The sequence below is a fragment of the Eleutherodactylus coqui genome, chromosome 1, assembly GCF_035609145.1.
Source record: "Eleutherodactylus coqui strain aEleCoq1 chromosome 1, aEleCoq1.hap1, whole genome shotgun sequence".
NCBI lineage: Eukaryota > Metazoa > Chordata > Amphibia > Anura > Eleutherodactylidae > Eleutherodactylus > Eleutherodactylus coqui.
The window spans coordinates 53,633,690-53,654,804 of record NC_089837.1 but is presented as its reverse complement, the minus strand read 5'-3'; the positions used below and the strand labels follow the sequence as shown (position 1 = coordinate 53,654,804).

The 21,115-nt window shown below is 47.0% G+C and overlaps 24 non-coding genes across 24 annotated transcripts; all 24 read left to right on the top strand.

Annotated features, from left to right (window-relative positions):
• The first annotated feature begins 414 nt into the window (after positions 1–414).
• On the top strand, positions 415–488 carry TRNAN-GUU (transfer RNA asparagine (anticodon GUU)). The gene has a single exon. It is a non-coding gene; the product is annotated as a tRNA-Asn (tRNA).
• A 504-nt stretch (positions 489–992) lies between these two features.
• Positions 993–1,076, top strand: TRNAR-UCU (transfer RNA arginine (anticodon UCU)). The gene is given in 2 exon segments: positions 993–1,029; positions 1,041–1,076. It is a non-coding gene; the product is annotated as a tRNA-Arg (tRNA).
• Positions 1,077–1,867: 791 nt separating this feature from the next.
• On the top strand, positions 1,868–1,941 carry TRNAN-GUU (transfer RNA asparagine (anticodon GUU)). The gene has a single exon. It is a non-coding gene; the product is annotated as a tRNA-Asn (tRNA).
• A 504-nt stretch (positions 1,942–2,445) lies between these two features.
• TRNAR-UCU (transfer RNA arginine (anticodon UCU)) lies at positions 2,446–2,529 on the top strand. The gene is given in 2 exon segments: positions 2,446–2,482; positions 2,494–2,529. It is a non-coding gene; the product is annotated as a tRNA-Arg (tRNA).
• A 1,369-nt stretch (positions 2,530–3,898) lies between these two features.
• On the top strand, positions 3,899–3,982 carry TRNAR-UCU (transfer RNA arginine (anticodon UCU)). Its single transcript is given in 2 exon segments — positions 3,899–3,935; positions 3,947–3,982. It is a non-coding gene; the product is annotated as a tRNA-Arg (tRNA).
• Positions 3,983–4,773: 791 nt separating this feature from the next.
• On the top strand, positions 4,774–4,847 carry TRNAN-GUU (transfer RNA asparagine (anticodon GUU)). Its single transcript has one exon. It is a non-coding gene; the product is annotated as a tRNA-Asn (tRNA).
• Positions 4,848–5,351: 504 nt separating this feature from the next.
• On the top strand, positions 5,352–5,435 carry TRNAR-UCU (transfer RNA arginine (anticodon UCU)). Its single transcript is given in 2 exon segments — positions 5,352–5,388; positions 5,400–5,435. It is a non-coding gene; the product is annotated as a tRNA-Arg (tRNA).
• Positions 5,436–6,226: 791 nt separating this feature from the next.
• Positions 6,227–6,300, top strand: TRNAN-GUU (transfer RNA asparagine (anticodon GUU)). The gene has a single exon. It is a non-coding gene; the product is annotated as a tRNA-Asn (tRNA).
• A 504-nt stretch (positions 6,301–6,804) lies between these two features.
• On the top strand, positions 6,805–6,888 carry TRNAR-UCU (transfer RNA arginine (anticodon UCU)). Its single transcript is given in 2 exon segments — positions 6,805–6,841; positions 6,853–6,888. It is a non-coding gene; the product is annotated as a tRNA-Arg (tRNA).
• Positions 6,889–7,679: 791 nt separating this feature from the next.
• On the top strand, positions 7,680–7,753 carry TRNAN-GUU (transfer RNA asparagine (anticodon GUU)). The gene has a single exon. It is a non-coding gene; the product is annotated as a tRNA-Asn (tRNA).
• A 1,390-nt stretch (positions 7,754–9,143) lies between these two features.
• On the top strand, positions 9,144–9,217 carry TRNAN-GUU (transfer RNA asparagine (anticodon GUU)). The gene has a single exon. It is a non-coding gene; the product is annotated as a tRNA-Asn (tRNA).
• An 816-nt stretch (positions 9,218–10,033) lies between these two features.
• On the top strand, positions 10,034–10,107 carry TRNAN-GUU (transfer RNA asparagine (anticodon GUU)). Its single transcript has one exon. It is a non-coding gene; the product is annotated as a tRNA-Asn (tRNA).
• Positions 10,108–10,611: 504 nt separating this feature from the next.
• On the top strand, positions 10,612–10,695 carry TRNAR-UCU (transfer RNA arginine (anticodon UCU)). Its single transcript is given in 2 exon segments — positions 10,612–10,648; positions 10,660–10,695. It is a non-coding gene; the product is annotated as a tRNA-Arg (tRNA).
• A 791-nt stretch (positions 10,696–11,486) lies between these two features.
• TRNAN-GUU (transfer RNA asparagine (anticodon GUU)) lies at positions 11,487–11,560 on the top strand. Its single transcript has one exon. It is a non-coding gene; the product is annotated as a tRNA-Asn (tRNA).
• A 504-nt stretch (positions 11,561–12,064) lies between these two features.
• On the top strand, positions 12,065–12,148 carry TRNAR-UCU (transfer RNA arginine (anticodon UCU)). Its single transcript is given in 2 exon segments — positions 12,065–12,101; positions 12,113–12,148. It is a non-coding gene; the product is annotated as a tRNA-Arg (tRNA).
• Positions 12,149–12,939: 791 nt separating this feature from the next.
• On the top strand, positions 12,940–13,013 carry TRNAN-GUU (transfer RNA asparagine (anticodon GUU)). Its single transcript has one exon. It is a non-coding gene; the product is annotated as a tRNA-Asn (tRNA).
• Positions 13,014–13,517: 504 nt separating this feature from the next.
• TRNAR-UCU (transfer RNA arginine (anticodon UCU)) lies at positions 13,518–13,601 on the top strand. The gene is given in 2 exon segments: positions 13,518–13,554; positions 13,566–13,601. It is a non-coding gene; the product is annotated as a tRNA-Arg (tRNA).
• A 792-nt stretch (positions 13,602–14,393) lies between these two features.
• On the top strand, positions 14,394–14,467 carry TRNAN-GUU (transfer RNA asparagine (anticodon GUU)). The gene has a single exon. It is a non-coding gene; the product is annotated as a tRNA-Asn (tRNA).
• Positions 14,468–14,971: 504 nt separating this feature from the next.
• Positions 14,972–15,055, top strand: TRNAR-UCU (transfer RNA arginine (anticodon UCU)). The gene is given in 2 exon segments: positions 14,972–15,008; positions 15,020–15,055. It is a non-coding gene; the product is annotated as a tRNA-Arg (tRNA).
• Positions 15,056–15,847: 792 nt separating this feature from the next.
• TRNAN-GUU (transfer RNA asparagine (anticodon GUU)) lies at positions 15,848–15,921 on the top strand. The gene has a single exon. It is a non-coding gene; the product is annotated as a tRNA-Asn (tRNA).
• A 1,384-nt stretch (positions 15,922–17,305) lies between these two features.
• Positions 17,306–17,379, top strand: TRNAN-GUU (transfer RNA asparagine (anticodon GUU)). The gene has a single exon. It is a non-coding gene; the product is annotated as a tRNA-Asn (tRNA).
• Positions 17,380–18,763: 1,384 nt separating this feature from the next.
• Positions 18,764–18,837, top strand: TRNAN-GUU (transfer RNA asparagine (anticodon GUU)). Its single transcript has one exon. It is a non-coding gene; the product is annotated as a tRNA-Asn (tRNA).
• A 1,383-nt stretch (positions 18,838–20,220) lies between these two features.
• Positions 20,221–20,294, top strand: TRNAN-GUU (transfer RNA asparagine (anticodon GUU)). The gene has a single exon. It is a non-coding gene; the product is annotated as a tRNA-Asn (tRNA).
• A 509-nt stretch (positions 20,295–20,803) lies between these two features.
• Positions 20,804–20,887, top strand: TRNAR-UCU (transfer RNA arginine (anticodon UCU)). The gene is given in 2 exon segments: positions 20,804–20,840; positions 20,852–20,887. It is a non-coding gene; the product is annotated as a tRNA-Arg (tRNA).
• The last annotated feature ends 228 nt before the right edge of the window (positions 20,888–21,115 follow it).

Here is a 21,115-nt window from a genome sequence, read left to right as displayed (position 1 = left end):
GTCTGCATTGACAGAGAAGAGGACATTTTTTAAGAAACAAAGCGATTTCTCAAATTGGGCTGTCCAGGAAGATGTTGATGTGGTAGGGACTGCAAAAACCAAGCTTCCTAGCAGAGGATGGTTTCGATCCATCGACCTCTGGGTTATGGGCCCAGCACGCTTCCGCTGCGCCACTCTGCTGCATTGGGATAGCTTACAAGGTGCTGGTGAGGCAAAGCTGAGGAAGCCTCTGACTGTTACTAAGCCGCTAACAGGGAGCCACTCTCCGTGGGCAGTTGGGTACTCTTTTGAGTCACGCTGTTGTGTTCTAGTTTATCTCTTCTTTTCCTTTTTTTGATATTATTGTTTAGGTAGTCACCTGAGAGAATATAGTTGACCTGACTGAGGATTTGGCCAGCGGCACAATGTGTGGTTGTCTCTGTGGCGCAATCGGTTAGCGCGTTCGGCTGTTAACCGAAAGGTTGGTGGTTCAAGCCCACCCAGGGACGGGCTTGCCTTTTGTTTGCGCCGTATGTTACACGTAAAGACGTGGCTGTCAGTGTGTCTGAGCCGTTTAAAAGCTTCAAAATGGTAATGCTAGCCAAAAAGGTCCTTCGAGCCGGAATTGAACCAGCGACCTAAGGATTGCTAATTTGCTTCTACAGTCCTCCGCTCTACCAGCTGAGCTATCGAAGGCCAGTTCTTTGAGCGCCAAAGATAAAAAGGCCATCATGCTAGAGTTTCAAAGCGCTGGCAAGTAAAGATGTTGGAGGATGCAGGCATCGATCCCGCTACCTCTCGCATGCGAAGCGAGCGCTCTACCATGTGAGCTAATCCCCCTTGCCTGCTGCTTCCACCTGTCTACTCTGATCAGCAATTTTAGCACATTCCCAGCATTCAAGAGTTTCCAAAGTTGAGGGCTTTTTTTTTTTTTTTTAAGTATAGATGTCACAAAAGTGAGATGCACTGGCCTTTTCACAGCCAAAAATTGACTATGCGGAAGGCTTAAGAGTGGCTCTGTGGCGCAATGGATAGCGCATTGGACTTCTAGAGTAAAAGTGATTCAAAGGTTGTGGGTTCGAGTCCCACCAGAGTCGTACTTTCTAGCGCACTGTGGTAGCTTGTTGTGTGCTCTTAGGCAAAAAACCTGCCTAGGACTTCATTTGTTATCGTAGCCCTGCCTTGAAGCTTTTTAAGGCGACTGATTTAGCATTCAGTTTTGATCTGCAGTGCAAAGGGAAGAGCCCTTTTCTAAATGGCATATTAGAAAAAACTTTCTGACGGTGAGAGTGATCAATGAGTGGTACAGGTTACCACGGGTGGTGATGAGTTCTCCTTCCATGGAAGTGTTCAAACAAAGCCTGGACAAAGATCTGTCTGGAATGATTTAGGTAATCCTGCACTGAGCAGGTGCTTGGACCCGATGACCCTTCCAACTCTACCATTCTATGATCTTCTGTATTTAGGCATGTATGTCTGCATTGACAGAGAAGAGGACATTTTTTAAGAAACAAAGCGATTTCTCAAATTGGGCTGTCCAGGAAGATGTTGATGTGGTAGGGACTGCAAAAACCAAGCTTCCTAGCAGAGGATGGTTTCGATCCATCGACCTCTGGGTTATGGGCCCAGCACGCTTCCGCTGCGCCACTCTGCTGCATTGGGATAGCTTACAAGGTGCTGGTGAGGCAAAGCTGAGGAAGCCTCTGACTGTTACTAAGCCGCTAACAGGGAGCCACTCTCCGTGGGCAGTTGGGTACTCTTTTGAGTCACGCTGTTGTGTTCTAGTTTATCTCTTCTTTTCCTTTTTTTGATATTATTGTTTAGGTAGTCACCTGAGAGAATATAGTTGACCTGACTGAGGATTTGGCCAGCGGCACAATGTGTGGTTGTCTCTGTGGCGCAATCGGTTAGCGCGTTCGGCTGTTAACCGAAAGGTTGGTGGTTCAAGCCCACCCAGGGACGGGCTTGCCTTTTGTTTGCGCCGTATGTTACACGTAAAGACGTGGCTGTCAGTGTGTCTGAGCCGTTTAAAAGCTTCAAAATGGTAATGCTAGCCAAAAAGGTCCTTCGAGCCGGAATTGAACCAGCGACCTAAGGATTGCTAATTTGCTTCTACAGTCCTCCGCTCTACCAGCTGAGCTATCGAAGGCCAGTTCTTTGAGCGCCAAAGATAAAAAGGCCATCATGCTAGAGTTTCAAAGCGCTGGCAAGTAAAGATGTTGGAGGATGCAGGCATCGATCCCGCTACCTCTCGCATGCGAAGCGAGCGCTCTACCATGTGAGCTAATCCCCCTTGCCTGCTGCTTCCACCTGTCTACTCTGATCAGCAATTTTAGCACATTCCCAGCATTCAAGAGTTTCCAAAGTTGAGGGCTTTTTTTTTTTTTTTTAAGTATAGATGTCACAAAAGTGAGATGCACTGGCCTTTTCACAGCCAAAAATTGACTATGCGGAAGGCTTAAGAGTGGCTCTGTGGCGCAATGGATAGCGCATTGGACTTCTAGAGTGAAAGTGATTCAAAGGTTGTGGGTTCGAGTCCCACCAGAGTCGTACTTTCTAGCGCACTGTGGTAGCTTGTTGTGTGCTCTTAGGCAAAAAACCTGCCTAGGACTTCATTTGTTATCGTAGCCCTGCCTTGAAGCTTTTTAAGGCGACTGATTTAGCATTCAGTTTTGATCTGCAGTGCAAAGGGAAGAGCCCTTTTCTAAATGGCATATTAGAAAAAACTTTCTGACGGTGAGAGTGATCAATGAGTGGTACAGGTTACCACGGGTGGTGATGAGTTCTCCTTCCATGGAAGTGTTCAAACAAAGCCTGGACAAAGATCTGTCTGGAATGATTTAGGTAATCCTGCACTGAGCAGGTGCTTGGACCCGATGACCCTTCCAACTCTACCATTCTATGATCTTCTGTATTTAGGCATGTATGTCTGCATTGACAGAGAAGAGGACATTTTTTAAGAAACAAAGCGATTTCTCAAATTGGGCTGTCCAGGAAGATGTTGATGTGGTAGGGACTGCAAAAACCAAGCTTCCTAGCAGAGGATGGTTTCGATCCATCGACCTCTGGGTTATGGGCCCAGCACGCTTCCGCTGCGCCACTCTGCTGCATTGGGATAGCTTACAAGGTGCTGGTGAGGCAAAGCTGAGGAAGCCTCTGACTGTTACTAAGCCGCTAACAGGGAGCCACTCTCCGTGGGCAGTTGGGTACTCTTTTGAGTCACGCTGTTGTGTTCTAGTTTATCTCTTCTTTTCCTTTTTTTGATATTATTGTTTAGGTAGTCACCTGAGAGAATATAGTTGACCTGACTGAGGATTTGGCCAGCGGCACAATGTGTGGTTGTCTCTGTGGCGCAATCGGTTAGCGCGTTCGGCTGTTAACCGAAAGGTTGGTGGTTCAAGCCCACCCAGGGAGGGGCTTGCCTTTTGTTTGCGCCGTATGTTACACGTAAAGACGTGGCTGTCAGTGTGTCTGAGCCGTTTAAAAGCTTCAAAATGGTAATGCTAGCCAAAAAGGTCCTTCGAGCCGGAATTGAACCAGCGACCTAAGGATTGCTAATTTGCTTCTACAGTCCTCCGCTCTACCAGCTGAGCTATCGAAGGCCAGTTCTTTGAGCGCCAAAGATAAAAAGGCCATCATGCTAGAGTTTCAAAGCGCTGGCAAGTAAAGATGTTGGAGGATGCAGGCATCGATCCCGCTACCTCTCGCATGCGAAGCGAGCGCTCTACCATGTGAGCTAATCCCCCTTGCCTGCTGCTTCCACCTGTCTACTCTGATCAGCAATTTTAGCACATTCCCAGCATTCAAGAGTTTCCAAAGTTGAGGGCTTTTTTTTTTTTTTTTAAGTATGGATGTCACAAAAGTGAGATGCACTGGCCTTTTCACAGCCAAAAATTGACTATGCGGAAGGCTTAAGAGTGGCTCTGTGGCGCAATGGATAGCGCATTGGACTTCTAGAGTGAAAGTGATTCAAAGGTTGTGGGTTCGAGTCCCACCAGAGTCGTATTTTCTAGCGCACTGTGGTAGCTTGTTGTGTGCTCTTAGGCAAAAAACCTGCCTAGGACTTCATTTGTTATCGTAGCCCTGCCTTGAAGCTTTTTAAGGCGACTGATTTAGCATTCAGTTTTGATCTGCAGTGCAAAGGGAAGAGCCCTTTTCTAAATGGCATATTAGAAAAAACTTTCTGACGGTGAGAGTGATCAATGAGTGGTACAGGTTACCACGGGTGGTGATGAGTTCTCCTTCCATGGAAGTGTTCAAACAAAGCCTGGACAAAGATCTGTCTGGAATGATTTAGGTAATCCTGCACTGAGCAGGTGCTTGGACCCGATGACCCTTCCAACTCTACCATTCTATGATCTTCTGTATTTAGGCATGTATGTCTGCATTGACAGAGAAGAGGACATTTTTTAAGAAACAAAGCGATTTCTCAAATTGGGCTGTCCAGGAAGATGTTGATGTGGTAGGGACTGCAAAAACCAAGCTTCCTAGCAGAGGATGGTTTCGATCCATCGACCTCTGGGTTATGGGCCCAGCACGCTTCCGCTGCGCCACTCTGCTGCATTGGGATAGCTTACAAGGTGCTGGTGAGGCAAAGCTGAGGAAGCCTCTGACTGTTACTAAGCCGCTAACAGGGAGCCACTCTCCGTGGGCAGTTGGGTACTCTTTTGAGTCACGCTGTTGTGTTCTAGTTTATCTCTTCTTTTCCTTTTTTTGATATTATTGTTTAGGTAGTCACCTGAGAGAATATAGTTGACCTGACTGAGGATTTGGCCAGCGGCACAATGTGTGGTTGTCTCTGTGGCGCAATCGGTTAGCGCGTTCGGCTGTTAACCGAAAGGTTGGTGGTTCAAGCCCACCCAGGGACGGGCTTGCCTTTTGTTTGCGCCGTATGTTACACGTAAAGACGTGGCTGTCAGTGTGTCTGAGCCGTTTAAAAGCTTCAAAATGGTAATGCTAGCCAAAAAGGTCCTTCGAGCCGGAATTGAACCAGCGACCTAAGGATTGCTAATTTGCTTCTACAGTCCTCCGCTCTACCAGCTGAGCTATCGAAGGCCAGTTCTTTGAGCGCCAAAGATAAAAAGGCCATCATGCTAGAGTTTCAAAGCGCTGGCAAGTAAAGATGTTGGAGGATGCAGGCATCGATCCCGCTACCTCTCGCATGCGAAGCGAGCGCTCTACCATGTGAGCTAATCCCCCTTGCCTGCTGCTTCCACCTGTCTACTCTGATCAGCAATTTTAGCACATTCCCAGCATTCAAGAGTTTCCAAAGTTGAGGGCTTTTTTTTTTTTTTTTAAGTATAGATGTCACAAAAGTGAGATGCACTGGCCTTTTCACAGCCAAAAATTGACTATGCGGAAGGCTTAAGAGTGGCTCTGTGGCGCAATGGATAGCGCATTGGACTTCTAGAGTGAAAGTGATTCAAAGGTTGTGGGTTCGAGTCCCACCAGAGTCGTACTTTCTAGCGCACTGTGGTAGCTTGTTGTGTGCTCTTAGGCAAAAAACCTGCCTAGGACTTCATTTGTTATCGTAGCCCTGCCTTGAAGCTTTTTAAGGCGACTGATTTAGCATTCAGTTTTGATCTGCAGTGCAAAGGGAAGAGCCCTTTTCTAAATGGCATATTAGAAAAAACTTTCTGACGGTGAGAGTGATCAATGAGTGGTACAGGTTACCACGGGTGGTGATGAGTTCTCCTTCCATGGAAGTGTTCAAACAAAGCCTGGACAAAGATCTGTCTGGAATGATTTAGGTAATCCTGCACTGAGCAGGTGCTTGGACCCGATGACCCTTCCAACTCTACCATTCTATGATCTTCTGTATTTAGGCATGTATGTCTGCATTGACAGAGAAGAGGACATTTTTTAAGAAACAAAGCGATTTCTCAAATTGGGCTGTCCAGGAAGATGTTGATGTGGTAGGGACTGCAAAAACCAAGCTTCCTAGCAGAGGATGGTTTCGATCCATCGACCTCTGGGTTATGGGCCCAGCACGCTTCCGCTGCGCCACTCTGCTGCATTGGGATAGCTTACAAGGTGCTGGTGAGGCAAAGCTGAGGAAGCCTCTGACTGTTACTAAGCCGCTAACAGGGAGCCACTCTCCGTGGGCAGTTGGGTACTCTTTTGAGTCACGCTGTTGTGTTCTAGTTTATCTCTTCTTTTCCTTTTTTTGATATTATTGTTTAGGTAGTCACCTGAGAGAATATAGTTGACCTGACTGAGGATTTGGCCAGCGGCACAATGTGTGGTTGTCTCTGTGGCGCAATCGGTTAGCGCGTTCGGCTGTTAACCGAAAGGTTGGTGGTTCAAGCCCACCCAGGGACGGGCTTGCCTTTTGTTTGCGCCGTATGTTACACGTAAAGACGTGGCTGTCAGTGTGTCTGAGCCGTTTAAAAGCTTCAAAATGGTAATGCTAGCCAAAAAGGTCCTTCGAGCCGGAATTGAACCAGCGACCTAAGGATTGCTAATTTGCTTCTACAGTCCTCCGCTCTACCAGCTGAGCTATCGAAGGCCAGTTCTTTGAGCGCCAAAGATAAAAAGGCCATCATGCTAGAGTTTCAAAGCGCTGGCAAGTAAAGATGTTGGAGGATGCAGGCATCGATCCCGCTACCTCTCGCATGCGAAGCGAGCGCTCTACCATGTGAGCTAATCCCCCTTGCCTGCTGCTTCCACCTGTCTACTCTGATCAGCAATTTTAGCACATTCCCAGCATTCAAGAGTTTCCAAAGTTGAGGGCTTTTTTTTTTTTTTTTAAGTATAGATGTCACAAAAGTGAGATGCACTGGCCTTTTCACAGCCAAAAATTGACTATGCGGAAGGCTTAAGAGTGGCTCTGTGGCGCAATGGATAGCGCATTGGACTTCTAGAGTGAAAGTGATTCAAAGGTTGTGGGTTCGAGTCCCACCAGAGTCGTACTTTCTAGCGCACTGTGGTAGCTTGTTGTGTGCTCTTAGGCAAAAAACCTGCCTAGGACTTCATTTGTTATCGTAGCCCTGCCTTGAAGCTTTTTAAGGCGACTGATTTAGCATTCAGTTTTGATCTGCAGTGCAAAGGGAAGAGCCCTTTTCTAAATGGCATATTAGAAAAAACTTTCTGACGGTGAGAGTGATCAATGAGTGGTACAGGTTACCACGGGTGGTGATGAGTTCTCCTTCCATGGAAGTGTTCAAACAAAGCCTGGACAAAGATCTGTCTGGAATGATTTAGGTAATCCTGCACTGAGCAGGTGCTTGGACCCGATGACCCTTCCAACTCTACCATTCTATGATCTTCTGTATTTAGGCATGTATGTCTGCATTGACAGAGAAGAGGACATTTTTTAAGAAACAAAGCGATTTCTCAAATTGGGCTGTCCAGGAAGATGTTGATGTGGTAGGGACTGCAAAAACCAAGCTTCCTAGCAGAGGATGGTTTCGATCCATCGACCTCTGGGTTATGGGCCCAGCACGCTTCCGCTGCGCCACTCTGCTGCATTGGGATAGCTTACAAGGTGCTGGTGAGGCAAAGCTGAGGAAGCCTCTGACTGTTACTAAGCCGCTAACAGGGAGCCACTCTCCGTGGGCAGTTGGGTACTCTTTTGAGTCACGCTGTTGTGTTCTAGTTTATCTCTTCTTTTCCTTTTTTTGATATTATTGTTTAGGTAGTCACCTGAGAGAATATAGTTGACCTGACTGAGGATTTGGCCAGCGGCACAATGTGTGGTTGTCTCTGTGGCGCAATCGGTTAGCGCGTTCGGCTGTTAACCGAAAGGTTGGTGGTTCAAGCCCACCCAGGGACGGGCTTGCCTTTTGTTTGCGCCGTATGTTACACGTAAAGACGTGGCTGTCAGTGTGTCTGAGCCGTTTAAAAGCTTCAAAATGGTAATGCTAGCCAAAAAGGTCCTTCGAGCCGGAATTGAACCAGCGACCTAAGGATTGCTAATTTGCTTCTACAGTCCTCCGCTCTACCAGCTGAGCTATCGAAGGCCAGTTCTTTGAGTGCCAAAGATAAAAAGGCCATCATGCTAGAGTTTCAAAGCGCTGGCAAGTAAAGATGTTGGAGGATGCAGGCATCGATCCCGCTACCTCTCGCATGCGAAGCAAGCGCTCTACCATGTGAGCTAATCCCCCTTGCCTGCTGCTTCCACCTGTCTACTCTGATCAGCAATTTTAGCACATTCCCAGCATTCAAGAGTTTCCAAAGTTGAGGGCTTTTTTTTTTTTTTTTTTTTTTTTTTTAAGTATAGATGTCACAAAAGTGAGATGCACTGGCCTTTTCACAGCCAAAAATTGACTATGCGGACAGCTTAAGAGTGGCTCTGTGGCGCAATGGATAGCGCATTGGACTTCTAGAGTGAAAGTGATTCAAAGGTTGTGGGTTCGAGTCCCACCAGCGTCGTACTTTCTAGCGCACTGTGGTAGCTTGTTGTGTGCTCTTAGGCAAAAAACCTGCCTAGGACTTCATTTGTTATCGTAGCCCTGCCTTGAAGCTTTTTAAGGCGACTGATTTAGCATTCAGTTTTGATCTGCAGTGCAAAGGGAAGAGCCCTTTTCTAAATGGCATATTAGAAAAAACTTTCTGACGGTGAGAGTGATCAATGAGTGGTACAGGTTACCACGGGTGGTGATGAGTTCTCCTTCCATGGAAGTGTTCAAACAAAGGCTGGACAAAGATCTGTCTGGAATGATTTAGGTAATCCTGCACTGAGCAGGTGCTTGGACCCGATGACCCTTCCAACTCTACCATTCTATGATCTTCTGTATTTAGGCATGTATGTCTGCATTGACAGAGAAGAGGACATTTTTTAAGAAACAAAGCGATTTCTCAAATTGGGCTGTCCAGGAAGATGTTGATGTGGTAGGGACTGCAAAAACCAAGCTTCCTAGCAGAGGATGGTTTCGATCCATCGACCTCTGGGTTATGGGCCCAGCACGCTTCCGCTGCGCCACTCTGCTGCATTGGGATAGCTTACAAGGTGCTGGTGAGGCAAAGCTGAGGAAGCCTCTGACTGTTACTAAGCCGCTAACAGGGAGCCACTCTCCGTGGGCAGTTGGGTACTCTTTTGAGTCACGCTGTTGTGTTCTAGTTTATCTCTTCTTTTCCTTTTTTTGATATTATTGTTTAGGTAGTCACCTGAGAGAATATAGTTGACCTGACTGAGGATTTGGCCAGCGGCACAATGTGTGGTTGTCTCTGTGGCGCAATCGGTTAGCGCGTTCGGCTGTTAACCGAAAGGTTGGTGGTTCAAGCCCACCCAGGGACGGGCTTGCCTCTCGCATGCGAAGCGAGCGCTCTACCATGTGAGCTAATCCCCCTTGCCTGCTGCTTCCACCTGTCTACTCTGATCAGCAATTTTAGCAGAGTATTTTAGCCTTGAAGCTTTTTAAGGCGACTGATTTAGCATTCAGTTTTGATCTGCAGTGCAAAGGGAAGAGCCCTTTTCTAAATGGCATATTAGAAAAAACTTTCTGACAGTGAGAGTGATCAATGAGTGGTACAGGTTACCACGGGTGGTGATGAGTTCTCCTTCCATGGAAGTGTTCAAACAAAGGCTGGACAAAGATCTGTCTGGAATGATTTAGGTAATCCTGCACTGAGCAGGTGCTTGGACCCGATGACCCTTCCAACTCTACCATTCTATGATCTTCTGTATTTAGGCATGTATGTCTGCATTGACAGAGAAGAGGACATTTTTTAAGAAACAAAGCGATTTCTCAAATTGGGCTGTCCAGGAAGATGTTGATGTGGTAGGGACTGCAAAAACCAAGCTTCCTAGCAGAGGATGGTTTCGATCCATCGACCTCTGGGTTATGGGCCCAGCACGCTTCCGCTGCGCCACTCTGCTGCATTGGGGTAGCTTACAAGGTGCTGGTGAGGCAAAGCTGAGGAAGCCTCTGACTGTTACTAAGCCGCTAACAGGGAGCCACTCTCCGTGGGCAGTTGGGTACTCTTTTGAGTCACGCTGTTGTGTTCTAGTTTATCTCTTCTTTTCCTTTTTTTGATATTATTGTTTAGGTAGTCACCTGAGAGAATATAGTTGACCTGACTGAGGATTTGGCCAGCGGCACAATGTGTGGTTGTCTCTGTGGCGCAATCGGTTAGCGCGTTCGGCTGTTAACCGAAAGGTTGGTGGTTCAAGCCCACCCAGGGACGGGCTTGCCTTTTGTTTGCGCCGTATGTTACACGTAAAGACGTGGCTGTCAGTGTGTATGAGCCGTTTAAAAGCTTCAAAATGGTAATGCTAGCCAAAAAGGTCCTTCGAGCCGGAATTGAACCAGCGACCTAAGGATTGCTAATTTGCTTCTACAGTCCTCCGCTCTACCAGCTGAGCTATCGAAGGCCAGTTCTTTGAGCGCCAAAGATAAAAAGGCCATCATGCTAGAGTTTCAAAGCGCTGGCAAGTAAAGATGTTGGAGGATGCAGGCATCGATCCCGCTACCTCTCGCATGCGAAGCGAGCGCTCTACCATGTGAGCTAATCCCCCTTGCCTGCTGCTTCCACCTGTCTACTCTGATCAGCAATTTTAGCACATTCCCAGCATTCAAGAGTTTCCAAAGTTGAGGGCTTTTTTTTTTTTTTTTAAGTATAGATGTCACAAAAGTGAGATGCACTGGCCTTTTCACAGCCAAAAATTGACTATGCGGACAGCTTAAGAGTGGCTCTGTGGCGCAATGGATAGCGCATTGGACTTCTAGAGTGAAAGTGATTCAAAGGTTGTGGGTTCGAGTCCCACCAGAGTCGTACTTTCTAGCGCACTGTGGTAGCTTGTTGTGTGCTCTTAGGCAAAAAACCTGCCTAGGACTTCATTTGTTATCGTAGCCCTGCCTTGAAGCTTTTTAAGGCGACTGATTTAGCATTCAGTTTTGATCTGCAGTGCAAAGGGAAGAGCCCTTTTCTAAATGGCATATTAGAAAAAACTTTCTGACAGTGAGAGTGATCAATGAGTGGTACAGGTTACCACGGGTGGTGATGAGTTCTCCTTCCATGGAAGTGTTCAAACAAAGGCTGGACAAAGATCTGTCTGGAATGATTTAGGTAATCCTGCACTGAGCAGGTGCTTGGACCCGATGACCCTTCCAACTCTACCATTCTATGATCTTCTGTATTTAGGCATGTATGTCTGCATTGACAGAGAAGAGGACATTTTTTAAGAAACAAAGCGATTTCTCAAATTGGGCTGTCCAGGAAGATGTTGATGTGGTAGGGACTGCAAAAACCAAGCTTCCTAGCAGAGGATGGTTTCGATCCATCGACCTCTGGGTTATGGGCCCAGCACGCTTCCGCTGCGCCACTCTGCTGCATTGGGGTAGCTTACAAGGTGCTGGTGAGGCAAAGCTGAGGAAGCCTCTGACTGTTACTAAGCCGCTAACAGGGAGCCACTCTCCGTGGGCAGTTGGGTACTCTTTTGAGTCACGCTGTTGTGTTCTAGTTTATCTCTTCTTTTCCTTTTTTTGATATTATTGTTTAGGTAGTCACCTGAGAGAATATAGTTGACCTGACTGAGGATTTGGCCAGCGGCACAATGTGTGGTTGTCTCTGTGGCGCAATCGGTTAGCGCGTTCGGCTGTTAACCGAAAGGTTGGTGGTTCAAGCCCACCCAGGGACGGGCTTGCCTTTTGTTTGCGCCGTATGTTACACGTAAAGACGTGGCTGTCAGTGTGTCTGAGCCGTTTAAAAGCTTCAAAATGGTAATGCTAGCCAAAAAGGTCCTTCGAGCCGGAATTGAACCAGCGACCTAAGGATTGCTAATTTGCTTCTACAGTCCTCCGCTCTACCAGCTGAGCTATCGAAGGCCAGTTCTTTGAGCGCCAAAGATAAAAAGGCCATCATGCTAGAGTTTCAAAGCGCTGGCAAGTAAAGATGTTGGAGGATGCAGGCATCGATCCCGCTACCTCTCGCATGCGAAGCGAGCGCTCTACCATGTGAGCTAATCCCCCTTGCCTGCTGCTTCCACCTGTCTACTCTGATCAGCAATTTTAGCACATTCCCAGCATTCAAGAGTTTCCAAAGTTGAGGGCTTTTTTTTTTTTTTTTAAGTATAGATGTCACAAAAGTGAGATGCACTGGCCTTTTCACAGCCAAAAATTGACTATGCGGAAGGCTTAAGAGTGGCTCTGTGGCGCAATGGATAGCGCATTGGACTTCTAGAGTGAAAGTGATTCAAAGGTTGTGGGTTCGAGTCCCACCAGAGTTGTACTTTCTAGCGCACTGTGGTAGCTTGTTGTGTGCTCTTAGGCAAAAAACCTGCCTAGGACTTCATTTGTTATCGTAGCCCTGCCTTGAAGCTTTTTAAGGCGACTGATTTAGCATTCAGTTTTGATCTGCAGTGCAAAGGGAAGAGCCCTTTTCTAAATGGCATATTAGAAAAAACTTTCTGACGGTGAGAGTGATCAATGAGTGGTACAGGTTACCACGGGTGGTGATGAGTTCTCCTTCCATGGAAGTGTTCAAACAAAGGCTGGACAAAGATCTGTCTGGAATGATTTAGGTAATCCTGCACTGAGCAGGTGCTTGGACCCGATGACCCTTCCAACTCTACCATTCTATGATCTTCTGTATTTAGGCATGTATGTCTGCATTGACAGAGAAGAGGACATTTTTTAAGAAACAAAGCGATTTCTCAAATTGGGCTGTCCAGGAAGATGTTGATGTGGTAGGGACTGCAAAAACCAAGCTTCCTAGCAGAGGATGGTTTCGATCCATCGACCTCTGGGTTATGGGCCCAGCACGCTTCCGCTGCGCCACTCTGCTGCATTGGGGTAGCTTACAAGGTGCTGGTGAGGCAAAGCTGAGGAAGCCTCTGACTGTTACTAAGCCGCTAACAGGGAGCCACTCTCCGTGGGCAGTTGGGTACTCTTTTGAGTCACGCTGTTGTGTTCTAGTTTATCTCTTCTTTTCCTTTTTTTGATATTATTGTTTAGGTAGTCACCTGAGAGAATATAGTTGACCTGACTGAGGATTTGGCCAGCGGCACAATGTGTGGTTGTCTCTGTGGCGCAATCGGTTAGCGCGTTCGGCTGTTAACCGAAAGGTTGGTGGTTCAAGCCCACCCAGGGACGGGCTTGCCTTTTGTTTGCGCCGTATGTTACACGTAAAGACGTGGCTGTCAGTGTGTCTGAGCCGTTTAAAAGCTTCAAAATGGTAATGCTAGCCAAAAAGGTCCTTCGAGCCGGAATTGAACCAGCGACCTAAGGATTGCTAATTTGCTTCTACAGTCCTCCGCTCTACCAGCTGAGCTATCGAAGGCCAGTTCTTTGAGCGCCAAAGATAAAAAGGCCATCATGCTAGAGTTTCAAAGCGCTGGCAAGTAAAGATGTTGGAGGATGCAGGCATCGATCCCGCTACCTCTCGCATGCGAAGCGAGCGCTCTACCATGTGAGCTAATCCCCCTTGCCTGCTGCTTCCACCTGTCTACTCTGATCAGCAATTTTAGCACATTCCCAGCATTCAAGAGTTTCCAAAGTTGAGGGCTTTTTTTTTTTTTTTTAAGTATAGATGTCACAAAAGTGAGATGCACTGGCCTTTTCACAGCCAAAAATTGACTATGCGGACAGCTTAAGAGTGGCTCTGTGGCGCAATGGATAGCGCATTGGACTTCTAGAGTGAAAGTGATTCAAAGGTTGTGGGTTCGAGTCCCACCAGAGTCGTACTTTCTAGCGCACTGTGGTAGCTTGTTGTGTGCTCTTAGGCAAAAAACCTGCCTAGGACTTCATTTGTTATCGTAGCCCTGCCTTGAAGCTTTTTAAGGCGACTGATTTAGCATTCAGTTTTGATCTGCAGTGCAAAGGGAAGAGCCCTTTTCTAAATGGCATATTAGAAAAAACTTTCTGACAGTGAGAGTGATCAATGAGTGGTACAGGTTACCACGGGTGGTGATGAGTTCTCCTTCCATGGAAGTGTTCAAACAAAGGCTGGACAAAGATCTGTCTGGAATGATTTAGGTAATCCTGCACTGAGCAGGTGCTTGGACCCGATGACCCTTCCAACTCTACCATTCTATGATCTTCTGTATTTAGGCATGTATGTCTGCATTGACAGAGAAGAGGACATTTTTTAAGAAACAAAGCGATTTCTCAAATTGGGCTGTCCAGGAAGATGTTGATGTGGTAGGGACTGCAAAAACCAAGCTTCCTAGCAGAGGATGGTTTCGATCCATCGACCTCTGGGTTATGGGCCCAGCACGCTTCCGCTGCGCCACTCTGCTGCATTGGGGTAGCTTACAAGGTGCTGGTGAGGCAAAGCTGAGGAAGCCTCTGACTGTTACTAAGCCGCTAACAGGGAGCCACTCTCCGTGGGCAGTTGGGTACTCTTTTGAGTCACGCTGTTGTGTTCTAGTTTATCTCTTCTTTTCCTTTTTTTTCATATTATTGTTTAGGTAGTCACCTGAGAGAATATAGTTGACCTGACTGAGGATTTGGCCAGCGGCACAATGTGTGGTTGTCTCTGTGGCGCAATCGGTTAGCGCGTTCGGCTGTTAACCGAAAGGTTGGTGGTTCAAGCCCACCCAGGGACGGGCTTGCCTTTTGTTTGCGCCGTATGTTACACGTAAAGACGTGGCTGTCAGTGTGTCTGAGCCGTTTAAAAGCTTCAAAATGGTAATGCTAGCCAAAAAGGTCCTTCGAGCCGGAATTGAACCAGCGACCTAAGGATTGCTAATTTGCTTCTACAGTCCTCCGCTCTACCAGCTGAGCTATCGAAGGCCAGTTCTTTGAGCGCCAAAGATAAAAAGGCCATCATGCTAGAGTTTCAAAGCGCTGGCAAGTAAAGATGTTGGAGGATGCAGGCATCGATCCCGCTACCTCTCGCATGCGAAGCGAGCGCTCTACCATGTGAGCTAATCCCCCTTGCCTGCTGCTTCCACCTGTCTACTCTGATCAGCAATTTTAGCACATTCCCAGCATTCAAGAGTTTCCAAAGTTGAGGGCTTTTTTTTTTTTTTTTAAGTATAGATGTCACAAAAGTGAGATGCACTGGCCTTTTCACAGCCAAAAATTGACTATGCGGACAGCTTAAGAGTGGCTCTGTGGCGCAATGGATAGCGCATTGGACTTCTAGAGTGAAAGTGATTCAAAGGTTGTGGGTTCGAGTCCCACCAGAGTCGTACTTTCTAGCGCACTGTGGTAGCTTGTTGTGTGCTCTTAGGCAAAAAACCTGCCTAGGACTTCATTTGTTATCGTAGCCCTGCCTTGAAGCTTTTTAAGGCGACTGATTTAGCATTCAGTTTTGATCTGCAGTGCAAAGGGAAGAGCCCTTTTCTAAATGGCATATTAGAAAAAACTTTCTGACAGTGAGAGTGATCAATGAGTGGTACAGGTTACCACGGGTGGTGATGAGTTCTCCTTCCATGGAAGTGTTCAAACAAAGGCTGGACAAAGATCTGTCTGGAATGATTTAGGTAATCCTGCACTGAGCAGGTGCTTGGACCCGATGACCCTTCCAACTCTACCATTCTATGATCTTCTGTATTTAGGCATGTATGTCTGCATTGACAGAGAAGAGGACATTTTTTAAGAAACAAAGCGATTTCTCAAATTGGGCTGTCCAGGAAGATGTTGATGTGGTAGGGACTGCAAAAACCAAGCTTCCTAGCAGAGGATGGTTTCGATCCATCGACCTCTGGGTTATGGGCCCAGCACGCTTCCGCTGCGCCACTCTGCTGCATTGGGGTAGCTTACAAGGTGCTGGTGAGGCAAAGCTGAGGAAGCCTCTGACTGTTACTAAGCCGCTAACAGGGAGCCACTCTCCGTGGGCAGTTGGGTACTCTTTTGAGTCACGCTGTTGTGTTCTAGTTTATCTCTTCTTTTCCTTTTTTTTCATATTATTGTTTAGGTAGTCACCTGAGAGAATATAGTTGACCTGACTGAGGATTTGGCCAGCGGCACAATGTGTGGTTGTCTCTGTGGCGCAATCGGTTAGCGCGTTCGGCTGTTAACCGAAAGGTTGGTGGTTCAAGCCCACCCAGGGACGGGCTTGCCTTTTGTTTGCGCCGTATGTTACACGTAAAGACGTGGCTGTCAGTGTGTCTGAGCCGTTTAAAAGCTTCAAAATGGTAATGCTAGCCAAAAAGGTCCTTCGAGCCGGAATTGAACCAGCGACCTAAGGATTGCTAATTTGCTTCTACAGTCCTCCGCTCTACCAGCTGAGCTATCGAAGGCCAGTTCTTTGAGCGCCAAAGATAAAAAGGCCATCATGCTAGAGTTTCAAAGCGCTGGCAAGTAAAGATGTTGGAGGATGCAGGCATCGATCCCGCTACCTCTCGCATGCGAAGCGAGCGCTCTACCATGTGAGCTAATCCCCCTTGCCTGCTGCTTCCACCTGTCTACTTTGATCAGCAATTTTAGCACATTCCCAGCATTCAAGAGTTTCCAAAGTTGAGGGCTTTTTTTTTTTTTTTTTTTTTAAGTATAGATGTCACAAAAGTGAGATGCACTGGCCTTTTCACAGCCAAAAATTGACTATGCGGAAGGCTTAAGAGTGGCTCTGTGGCGCAATGGATAGCGTATTGGACTTCTAGAGTGAAAGTGATTCAAAGGTTGTGGGTTCGAGTCCCACCAGAGTTGTACTTTCTAGCGCACTGTGGTAGCTTGTTGTGTGCTCTTAGGCAAAAAACCTGCCTAGGACTTCATTTGTTATCGTAGCCCTGCCTTGAAGCTTTTTAAGGCGACTGATTTAGCATTCAGTTTTGATCTGCAGTGCAAAGGGAAGAGCCCTTTTCTAAATGGCATATTAGAAAAAACTTTCTGACGGTGAGAGTGATCAATGAGTGGTACAGGTTACCACGGGTGGTGATGAGTTCTCCTTCCATGGAAGTGTTCAAACAAAGGCTGGACAAAGATCTGTCTGGAATGATTTAGGTAATCCTGCACTGAGCAGGTGCTTGGACCCGATGACCCTTCCAACTCTACCATTCTATGATCTTCTGTATTTAGGCATGTATGTCTGCATTGACAGAGAAGAGGACATTTTTTAAGAAACAAAGCGATTTCTCAAATTGGGCTGTCCAGGAAGATGTTGATGTGGTAGGGACTGCAAAAACCAAGCTTCCTAGCAGAGGATGGTTTCGATCCATCGACCTCTGGGTTATGGGCCCAGCACGCTTCCGCTGCGCCACTCTGCTGCATTGGGGTAGCTTACAAGGTGCTGGTGAGGCAAAGCTGAGGAAGCCTCTGACTGTTACTAAGCCGCTAACAGGGAGCCACTCTCCGTGGGCAGTTGGGTACTCTTTTGAGTCACGCTGTTGTGTTCTAGTTTATCTCTTCTTTTCCTTTTTTTGATATTATTGTTTAGGTAGTCACCTGAGAGAATATAGTTGACCTGACTGAGGATTTGGCCAGCGGCACAATGTGTGGTTGTCTCTGTGGCGCAATCGGTTAGCGCGTTCGGCTGTTAACCGAAAGGTTGGTGGTTCAAGCCCACCCAGGGACGGGCTTGCCTTTTGTTTGCGCCGTATGTTACACGTAAAGACGTGGCTGTCAGTGTGTCTGAGCCGTTTAAAAGCTTCAAAATGGTAATGCTAGCCAAAAAGGTCCTTCGAGCCGGAATTGAACCAGCGACCTAAGGATTGCTAATTTGCTTCTACAGTCCTCCGCTCTACCAGCTGAGCTATCGAAGGCCAGTTCTTTGAGCGCCAAAGATAAAAAGGCCATCATGCTAGAGTTTCAAAGCGCTGGCAAGTAAAGATGTTGGAGGATGCAGGCATCGATCCCGCTACCTCTCGCATGCGAAGCGAGCGCTCTACCATGTGAGCTAATCCCCCTTGCCTGCTGCTTCCACCTGTCTACTCTGATCAGCAATTTTAGCACATTCCCAGCATTCAAGAGTTTCCAAAGTTGAGGGCTTTTTTTTTTTTTTTTTTTTTAAGTATAGATGTCACAAAAGTGAGATGCACTGGCCTTTTCACAGCCAAAAATTGACTATGCGGAAGGCTTAAGAGTGGCTCTGTGGCGCATTGGATAGCGCATTGGACTTCTAGAGTGAAAGTGATTCAAAGGTTGTGGGTTCGAGTCCCACCAGAGTCGTACTTTCTAGCGCACTGTGGTAGCTTGTTGTGTGCTCTTAGGCAAAAAACCTGCCTAGGACTTCATTTGTTATCGTAGCCCTGCCTTGAAGCTTTTTAAGGCGACTGATTTAGCATTCAGTTTTGATCTGCAGTGCAAAGGGAAGAGCCCTTTTCTAAATGGCATATTAGAAAAAACTTTCTGACGGTGAGAGTGATCAATGAGTGGTACAGGTTACCACGGGTGGTGATGAGTTCTCCTTCCATGGAAGTGTTCAAACAAAGGCTGGACAAAGATCTGTCTGGAATGATTTAGGTAATCCTGCACTGAGCAGGTGCTTGGACCCGATGACCCTTCCAACTCTACCATTCTATGATCTTCTGTATTTAGGCATGTATGTCTGCATTGACAGAGAAGAGGACATTTTTTAAGAAACAAAGCGATTTCTCAAATTGGGCTGTCCAGGAAGATGTTGATGTGGTAGGGACTGCAAAAACCAAGCTTCCTAGCAGAGGATGGTTTCGATCCATCGACCTCTGGGTTATGGGCCCAGCACGCTTCCGCTGCGCCACTCTGCTGCATTGGGGTAGCTTACAAGGTGCTGGTGAGGCAAAGCTGAGGAAGCCTCTGACTGTTACTAAGCCGCTAACAGGGAGCCACTCTCCGTGGGCAGTTGGGTACTCTTTTGAGTCACGCTGTTGTGTTCTAGTTTATCTCTTCTTTTCCTTTTTTTGATATTATTGTTTAGGTAGTCACCTGAGAGAATATAGTTGACCTGACTGAGGATTTGGCCAGCGGCACAATGTGTGGTTGTCTCTGTGGCGCAATCGGTTAGCGCGTTCGGCTGTTAACCGAAAGGTTGGTGGTTCAAGCCCACCCAGGGACGGGCTTGCCTTTTGTTTGCGCCGTATGTTACACGTAAAGACGTGGCTGTCAGTGTGTCTGAGCCGTTTAAAAGCTTCAAAATGGTAATGCTAGCCAAAAAGGTCCTTCGAGCCGGAATTGAACCAGCGACCTAAGGATTGCTAATTTGCTTCTACAGTCCTCCGCTCTACCAGCTGAGCTATCGAAGGCCAGTTCTTTGAGCGCCAAAGATAAAAAGGCCATCATGCTAGAGTTTCAAAGCGCTGGCAAGTAAAGATGTTGGAGGATGCAGGCATCGATCCCGCTACCTCTCGCATGCGAAGCGAGCGCTCTACCATGTGAGCTAATCCCCCTTGCCTGCTGCTTCCACCTGTCTACTCTGATCAGCAATTTTAGCACATTCCCAGCATTCAAGAGTTTCCAAAGTTGAGGGCTTTTTTTTTTTTTTTTTTTTAAGTATAGATGTCACAAAAGTGAGATGCACTGGCCTTTTCACAGCCAAAAATTGACTATGCGGAAGGCTTAAGAGTGGCTCTGTGGCGCAATGGATAGCGTATTGGACTTCTAGAGTGAAAGTGATTCAAAGGTTGTGGGTTCGAGTCCCACCAGAGTTGTACTTTCTAGCGCACTGTGGTAGCTTGTTGTGTGCTCTTAGGCAAAAAACCTGCCTAGGACTTCATTTGTTATCGTAGCCCTGCCTTGAAGCTTTTTAAGGCGACTGATTTAGCATTCAGTTTTGATCTGCAGTGCAAAGGGAAGAGCCCTTTTCTAAATGGCATATTAGAAAAAACTTTCTGACGGTGAGAGTGATCAATGAGTGGTACAGGTTACCACGGGTGGTGATGAGTTCTCCTTCCATGGAAGTGTTCAAACAAAGGCTGGACAAAGATCTGTCTGGAATGATTTAGGTAATCCTGCACTGAGCAGGTGCTTGGACCCGATGACCCTTCCAACTCTACCATTCTATGATCTTCTGTATTTAGGCATGTATGTCTGCATTGACAGAGAAGAGGACATTTTTTAAGAAACAAAGCGATTTCTCAAATTGGGCTGTCCAGGAAGATGTTGATGTGGTAGGGACTGCAAAAACCAAGCTTCCTAGCAGAGGATGGTTTCGATCCATCGACCTCTGGGTTATGGGCCCAGCACGCTTCCGCTGCGCCACTCTGCTGCATTGGGGTAGCTTACAAGGTGCTGGTGAGGCAAAGCTGAGGAAGCCTCTGACTGTTACTAAGCCGCTAACAGGGAGCCACTCTCCGTGGGCAGTTGGGTACTCTTTTGAGTCACGCTGTTGTGTTCTAGTTTATCTCTTCTTTTCCTTTTTTTGATATTATTGTTTAGGTAGTCACCTGAGAGAATATAGTTGACCTGACTGAGGATTTGGCCAGCGGCACAATGTGTGGTTGTCTCTGTGGCGCAATCGGTTAGCGCGTTCGGCTGTTAACCGAAAGGTTGGTGGTTCAAGCCCACCCAGGGACGGGCTTGCCTTTTGTTTGCGCCGTATGTTACACGTAAAGACGTGGCTGTCAGTGTGTCTGAGCCGTTTAAAAGCTTCAAAATGGTAATGCTAGCCAAAAAGGTCCTTCGAGCCGGAATTGAACCAGCGACCTAAGGATTGCTAATTTGCTTCTACAGTCCTCCGCTCTACCAGCTGAGCTATCGAAGGCCAGTTCTTTGAGCGCCAAAGATAAAAAGGCCATCATGCTAGAGTTTCAAAGCGCTGGCAAGTAAAGATGTTGGAGGATGCAGGCATCGATCCCGCTACCTCTCGCATGCGAAGCGAGCGCTCTACCATGTGAGCTAATCCCCCTTGCCTGCTGCTTCCACCTGTCTACTCTGATCAGCAATTTTAGCACATTCCCAGCATTCAAGAGTTTCCAAAGTTGAGGGCTTTTTTTTTTTTTTTTTTTTTAAGTATAGATGTCACAAAAGTGAGATGCACTGGCCTTTTCACAGCCAAAAATTGACTATGCGGAAGGCTTAAGAGTGGCTCTGTGGCGCAATGGATAGCGCATTGGACTTCTAGAGTGAAAGTGATTCAAAGGTTGTGGGTTCGAGTCCCACCAGAGTCGTACTTTCTAGCGCACTGTGGTAGCTTGTTGTGTGCTCTTAGGCAAAAAACCTGCCTAGGACTTCATTTGTTATCGTAGCCCTGCCTTGAAGCTTTTTAAGGCGACTGATTTAGCATTCAGTTTTGATCTGCAGTGCAAAGGGAAGAGCCCTTTTCTAAATGGCATATTAGAAAAAACTTTCTGACGGTGAGAGTGATCAATGAGTGGTACAGGTTACCACGGGTGGTG